We start from the raw sequence: 8,230 nt of genomic DNA, 5'->3' as shown, positions 1-8,230 counted from the left end.
TGTTATTTAATGCAAGTTGTTCTATACTGTCTCAGGAATCTGTGAAACTGAATAATTATAAGTGATAATTGCCCTTTCACAATCTCGTCATAGGAACTCATGTTCTGATCAGAATTGTCATTTTCTAGCATCGACGGACCAGTCACGTACTAATTTTGTAGATGATACGCAGAATGAAATGTTCAAACAATATTTCGAATACCACTTTCTAAAATGTCACAATTGTTGTCCTCTTTTATCAACAATGAATTATTACTCTTCCAGGGGATTTGGGGCCAGAACACCACAGCCATAATAGCAATCAGCGCTTAATTTTTCGAAATTCCATTTGCACAAAAGCAATATTATCCCAAGGATTTCCTAGTGCAAGTGGTGCTATATATATGCTATATAAATGAATAATATTGTAAGCAAAATGACATAATATTATTTTTTAAAAATCAATACCAAAAGAAATTCACCCTCTGAATGAGCATCAAATTGGTGAGATTGTGACAGACAAATCGAGCATCATAACAAAAAGTTATTGTTTGTAATGAGTGCCCTAGGCAAAGAGTGAAGGTGTTAATTTGGTGCATATGATAGTATATGCGTTTATTTGACACGATGCCTCACAATGTTTCTTGATTTTAACAACATACTTCAGCTTTGTGAACACAATATATAGCAAAGCTCAAAACTAACCCAAAAAGTCTATATGTAATGGAATATATTTGCTGTTTCTCGATCAAATTTGCTGATGAGTTTGTATATTGTAGTATCAGTAAATGACATCATAATGAAAAAGCTTTTTGTCTTGGTTGGAAAACTGATCTCTTGATAGTTTGCATATATTTCATTATCTTCGTATGTGTGACAATAACAAAATATGAAACATAAACATGAAACATCAACGCCAGTCTCTATTATCGGAAGAAACAGATAGTGCGTAAAAGGCAAAATAGTGGTACAAATATATGAATATGAATGGCTCACTAGAAATCAGTGTACAAAGTTGGCTTCTGGTCATAAGTACCTGGGATTGTATTTTTGTAACAGACTGAAATGGTCGAAATCCTTTGATAATTTAGCGTTGTAAGCATTTTCACAATAAACGTTTGTGAAATCCCTCTATTGCCTCTATATGGTCAGAAGATTTTGGGTTTTAATGAATCTAAACATGAGTGAAAAGGTACGCCTTGGTGATTGCATGTGGTAGTTGAATGCAAATACCGGAGTATCAAATAATACCATATAGGCTAAATGCTGTAAGGTTCTTATTCATATTTGTAAGCAAAATGGAACATAACGTATCGGCTGCATCTACTTCTAATGTCTGAGCCATATATTCCTAAAAATATGTTATATACGTTAAATGTTAAGTCTTTTCGACAATGCTGGTTGTGCTTGTCTGGACGTATGACGTTTTGTATAGTGCTGCCCCACTGAGATACCATGTACACTGTGTAACTTAGAGCTGCCACAGCTGGCATTCATTTAGACAAGAGAAAGGAAATTCCAGGGGGGTCAGTGGGGGTCACCCACATCACCTGTAAATGTCACCGGACAGAACAAGATTAACTGATAACAACAGACCAGAATCTCGCTTTTGAGTCATGCAGATTACGACAGACTCTTGATCTCTGACACAATCCAGACTGGCCCAGTCATTGTTGTACTCCTGTATTCATTTCTCTAGGGTTTGGGAGACTAGTATGGTAATCCTCTAATTCCCAAATCTTAAATATATATACGATCTTTATTTATGTATAGAGGGCTTATTGCCCCTATGCACCGAAAAAAGATGAAATAATTGATAGATAAATAACACTGTAAATTACCTTTTCAGTCTGTGGCAATGTTGGATGATTTCTGTTGGCAGGTATATATGCATGGAAGTCTACGTGCTTATATATACACGTCAAGGATGCAAATATGAAGTTAAAATACACTCTGATCATCTCATAACAACATTAAAAAACAGTTGTAAAATTAAATACATGATCTAATGGAACTATCGTCAGAATCGAATCGTGCACGGCGACCAATAAAGGTGATAACATCTCAACCTGTTACTTAAAAGACACCCTCACCATTTCATAAATATGAAGGGTCTTTCTCAAATAAGTCACACACACAGACACTCACACACATTCACTAACTCACATGCGTAGCATATGTTACAGATATTGAAAGACTCGATTCTTTACAATCCGTTGTTGTTTGTTTGTTGTTTAACACGATATGACGGCGATCTGTAAATAATGGAGTCTGGACCGCCGTTGAATGGCAGAGTACTGCTGTGCAGTGATAGTCTAAAAAACACACACTTTTCTGTGCAAATCATGTGACTAGCAGATGCTACCGGATGGGCAGGACATTTTCGCTGTTTCCTCGAACACCTGGTGTCATAACTTATTTTCAGTGACGCATTCATATCATGCTCACCGCTAATTTGTTTCGCTTTTACACCCAATAGAATCTGTATTGGCAATTATCAAAAGTAATCAAAACCGATTATTCACATTGATCACATTCTATATATTCACAGAAAGTATTTGAGACAGATGGAATTATTACCATGTAGATTCTCCAAAACTCAAAGGATTTGCTTGGAGTTTTTGAAATCTCAGAAAAAGAGCAAAGTCCAAACATTTGATCTTGCACACCGCTATCCCTCATAACAAACTTAAGAGAACTTTATTCCTTGATCCAAAGGAGATTTACTTAACATGGTAACTACAGATATAGTTTCATATCTATGTACAGAGGTTCAGGACAATTCGTAAAAAAGGAAAGCAAATACCATCTGAAGTTAACCGTGAAAACAATATGTGAAAATGCTGGACATCCTCACGCATATCACCTGACTGACACTTGGAGGTATGACATTTCACGCATGAATTAGGGATCTCCATGGACACCCAATGTGTTCCCCTTTTTCGCTGATCTGTTTCTTTATGCATGCTAATTGGAATATGTGCTCGTATTGGCAGTCAAAACAAGGTAATTTAAGCTTCAGGTATATCAATTTATAGTTCAACAGCCATCAAATAGCCATTTCCTTCCACCGATCTACCCACCTGAACCAGATGTATAAGACAGAACAGCAACAAAAGAAACTGACGTGTTTTACAAATATATCAAAATAACTGCATGGTCACGAGGCAGTGAAGAAATCATTGATACGGACGAGCAGGAGACATGATACACAAATGAAAAGTTTTAATTCGAAGCAGCATAACCAGTCGCTTCACAATGACGTCGCAAAGATGAAGAACCAGAAGTTTCACTGGTCACCACAGGCTGTGGCCCCTATGAGCTTGAATGTTCCTCACATCGTGTGTGTTCCGCAACTTCTGCAATGAATCAGGAGCATGGGATAAGTGTCCCAAAACGTTGCTCCATCTCGTCCCATGCTCGATCGGAGTAAGAGCGGGAGGGCAAGCAGGTCAGGGTAGAACATTAACATTATTCTGTACATGACTTTGCTGTTGCTGTTGCCAGATGTGGTCTGACGTTGTGTATCTGTGAGGTCACACTGGGGCCATGTTGGTGGAGAAACGGCAGCACCACAGAATGGATTATCTCATCTCTGTAACGCGGGGCATTGAGATTCCCGACAATAAAACCCAACTGTGATTTCTGTGTTGCTGTTATTCCCCCACATGACCGATCTTCAACCATGACACGTGTATTGGCATTACGTTCGCCATGACGTCTGTACACTCGACTGTGTCCATCAGATTGGAGCAGGCGAAACCGAGATTCGTCTGAAAACACCACCTGTCTTCACTTAATGGCAACCCAGCTTAAACGGTGTTTGCGCCGCTGTAAACGCAGTCGACAATGATTATTACTTGCTGGTCTCTCGGCGACGATGTCATAACGTCTAAAACGGCGTTGAACTGTCTGTGCTGATATCCTACGGAAACTTAGTGTTGTCAGTAACAGCATTAGGTTGGAACCGTTGAAGTAGGTGGGTGGTTCGAATCCACCTGTCCCATCTGATGGTAGTTACAGGCGATCTACCTCAGGTGGTCGACTCCTTTTTGGTGTTGCCTATGTTGCCAACGGTTCCAGATTGTGTTACTGTGACAGTTCAACTGTCGTGCCTAAAGACGTCGAGACCTTTCCGATTCCATTATAACAATAGTTCCATCATAAAATGTAATATGTACACTATGATGCTACACTCTGAATGGATTGCAGGTATATGTGATAAGTACATGTAAACACATCTAAAAATCCCTGCTACAATAATGCTGTCATTCAATATTCTTTTTGACATGAATATTTGATTAATGATCAACTTGCATTGTGCTTCCTGTTTTGTATAAATCTACATGTCTACATTTATATACTAGCATATACTTATGTAGTGGATTGATAAATACTACTTTGACACTCGTTATGTCACAGTTGATGTATGTACATGTACATGGTTATGAAAAACATACAACGTATGGCGTTAAACCATACTCACTCACTCACTATTGCACATCACGAATACTTTGTATATATATATATACACAAAAAATGGGGTAAATGTTCACTTGGTGTACTATGTATGAAACTGATATAAAGAAGATGATGGACTAACGTGGACTTTATTATTTTATTATATATATATATATATATATATATATATATATATATATATATATATATATATATATATATATATATATATATATATATATATAAGATGAGGTTGGTCCTGATTACATATAAGGACAAAGTATTCGTGATGTGCAATAGTGAGTGAGTGAGTATGGTTTTACGCCGCATTTAGCAATATTCCAGAAATATCACGGCGGGGGACACGAGAAATGGGCTTCACACATTGTACCCATGTCGGAAATCGGTGTTACCTACTTTATATATGGAGAATAAACCCCACAGTATATAGTCGTTGTTTGGTAGAATTGTATGCAATTTCAAACAACTCAGTAATAACATAAATGTTGGCTATACCATCGCGTAGGTGGAAAAATATGAAATATATATCCTTGGCTGTCATCGAATTTTAAAAACCATTGTTCGCATCTCTCACGTATTCCACGTACTGTGTGTTATGTGTTGCCTTCACTGTATGAACAGTTATGATACAGATCAATACATGGACATTAGATCTCCGTAAGTTAGTGTTTAGTAATCCTGTAGTCAGCAATATTTCAGCCATGCCACGACAGCATGTACATAACCGAGGGTGGGCAAGGAAAACAGTCAATTAAAGAGTGAGAAACTATCCATGACAATTTGGTGCGAAGACACAAGCTCAGTCAGGTCACTGAGGCTGACTACATGATTCATTTAAGTCAACAAACATGGGGTACTGGAAACACATTATCTCAAACGAAAGATATGTTTTTATAACATCCATCCATCCATCCATCCATACATACATACATACATACATACATACATACATACATACATACATACATCCATCCATCCATCCATCCATCCATCCATCCATCCATCCATCCATACATACATACATACATACATACATACATACATACGTCAGTTTTGTTTATGATTTTGTCTGTGTGAATATCCCATGATATTGATAGATCATAGGTGCTGAAACATCCCTGGCTGTCCAGTTTTGTCAATGGCTTCATCTCTCTCGAAAATCACTTTCAACATTTTGTTGAACTTCTGTGTTGTAAAATATGTAAAATGTTATTATGTACTGAAGTATTGTCAAAATTGTACATACTAATTATTAAATCATCATGAATGGTTAAGTTACACAGACTCAAATTCTTACCATTAGAGTAATGGGTAAAATCATCTGTGAATTTATTCATCATAAATCATCTATTAACAAAATGTCAACAGAAGACAACCTTGCCTGTCTTCATGTCTTTATATCATTTGTGACGGGTGTTACCGGTAGGGCTTGGAATGCGTGCCCTTTTCGCGAACACAAATGTGTCATCACTGATATTCAGCGATCGAATCATATATTTTTCCTCGTTGTTTTGCCTTTTTCGGCGGATTATCGAGACTTGTTCTCTGGCATTTACGTTTTATATATACACTGTTACGTGTCGATTACGGAATTAAAACAAGATGACAACAGAAATCTGTACGTAAAGGATTTTTATATAAACAACACATGCATTGCAAAATGCACAACTGGTTGCAGGACTTTTCGGATGTATGATCACCATTGACGTTTCTTTGGATGGTAACAAGATCCAGTTTACAATCGTGTGACAGGAAACCCTAAACCATCACTGAACCTCCACCATACTGGGTCGTAGGTCTTTTGTTCCTTGGTCGTATTTTTATGCTTCAAACCCTCAATCGTCCATCCGTGACATGGAGTAGGAACCTGCTCTCATCGGACAAATTGACTCTTCACCAAGTCCTCAGATTACAACCTCTCCGGGTCAAACACTATGCTAAACGAATTCTACGATGATGATGGACAGGTAAAGGATGCTTGATTGCCCTTCTGGATTCGTTCCCACTGATTTCAGTCGATTCATCACTGGTCTGATTGACATCCGTCTATTTGGTAACCGCTGGCGCTTCAGAACAGATGTTGCAAATGGTTGACGACGTACAAGCCAAAGCAGTGTCATGTCCTCACGCATCGACGTCAGGCAAGGTCTTCCTGACTGAAGAAGATCCTTACAGCATTGGTTCGCCAAAGGTCATGTACCAGTCTGCCGAGTACGATATAATGCTACCCAAGTTGTATTCATTATACTTTTGTTGACCATGCCTGTCGAAAGCATACCAATAATACGCCACCTCTGTGCCTGCCTGTCATGTACACAGATAAATCTTCAACAATAAGTCAATGGCGTTAAACACTCACAATTACGGTAAACAGATACTGTATTTTTAAATTGCATGGGTGGCATGTCGTGCTGTGATGTGACGTCACAGTTACACTTGTACTGTCCTCTCATTCGACGGAACACCATTCGTGACATAATATTATTCATCACAAAATTTACAGGTGCTGTGAAAGGGTACTTTTCAGTATTAATTAATTGGAGGGGTGCTAAACATATTTTCGTGTATATATCTAAAAGAAGGAGTTTTGTTTTACCAAGGTTAACTTTTACTTGACAATTATTACAACATTGCACTGATTTATTCATATACTTCTGTAAGTTTACATCTTATTCTGAAATGGGGAATGACGTTATTGCAAATAAAAATTATACATCATGGCTTGTGAACCATTCCTGCGGCTGGGCTGCCATCAGGCTGCAATAAAAGCGATTGATATCTGCTAAAAGCTGTCGGTTGTACATGAATCACTATCAAATAGTGATGGACGTGATCCTTCTACTGTGAGGGTTTGGTTACCTTTCACAGGAACCGGCTTCAGCATGAGAATTTCTTCATTCCCAATAGATGATGGCCACATGTCAATGGGCATGCTGACACCGAGCTCCTGGGCGAAGTCAGGTAGCGGAATGTGACGCTGAACTCAGATCCTTTGCTTGACATAAAACCTGTCAACTGGAGCCAGGTGCAAATTTTCCCAACGTCAAGAACTGAAGCCTGTACGTTCACAAAGTATACAAATGTCCCCTCATCAAGTTTAGTGTAGATGAATTAAATGTCCTATGTACAAGGAAGGCAATTGTACACTCTTTTCGAAAATGCCTGATCCAAATGCTGTTATCACGTCTGAAAACTTTGATGTATCACACAAATCTTTCGTATTTTCCTATGAGCGTATGACACCTATAACTATAACTATAACAGGTTTACATGTCTCACATTCTCGGGTAAATCAAGATGATGCATTCATATGTCATACCATATCATAGGGTGACCAAAAGCTTTCATGCACTTCTCGTGTATTTTCAAAGAAGCAAACATAACATTTTTGTTGGCTAAATATAAAAAAGAATTATGATAAAAGCTTGAATAGATATGCAAGTATATAATTTAGTATTACAAACCGCCATATCATCACAGCAGTTATGGTATATATTTTAAATTTATTTCAATTTATACCTTAAGGTCAACGATAAATAAAGCGCATAGTTGAGAGGTCTTTCTAAGAATAATCTTTATAATTTATTTTATTATTCATATTGTTTATACATATACATCCTACTAGCACAAGAAATAATTAAAATACATGTACAATTTTCACAGCAGTCACAGTAACGTGATCTATGTTCACTTCAGTGAAAATAACCCTTCGCCGGGACTACCGGTAATGCAGTTACCAGCACATGAGCCTGTCATATGCGGCAGAAGC

This window comes from Haliotis cracherodii, unplaced genomic scaffold (genome assembly GCF_022045235.1).
Source record: "Haliotis cracherodii isolate W230 unplaced genomic scaffold, xgHalCrac1.p SCAF_20, whole genome shotgun sequence".
Classification (NCBI taxonomy): domain Eukaryota; kingdom Metazoa; phylum Mollusca; class Gastropoda; order Lepetellida; family Haliotidae; genus Haliotis; species Haliotis cracherodii.
Note: the sequence above shows the minus strand (reverse complement) of the source record.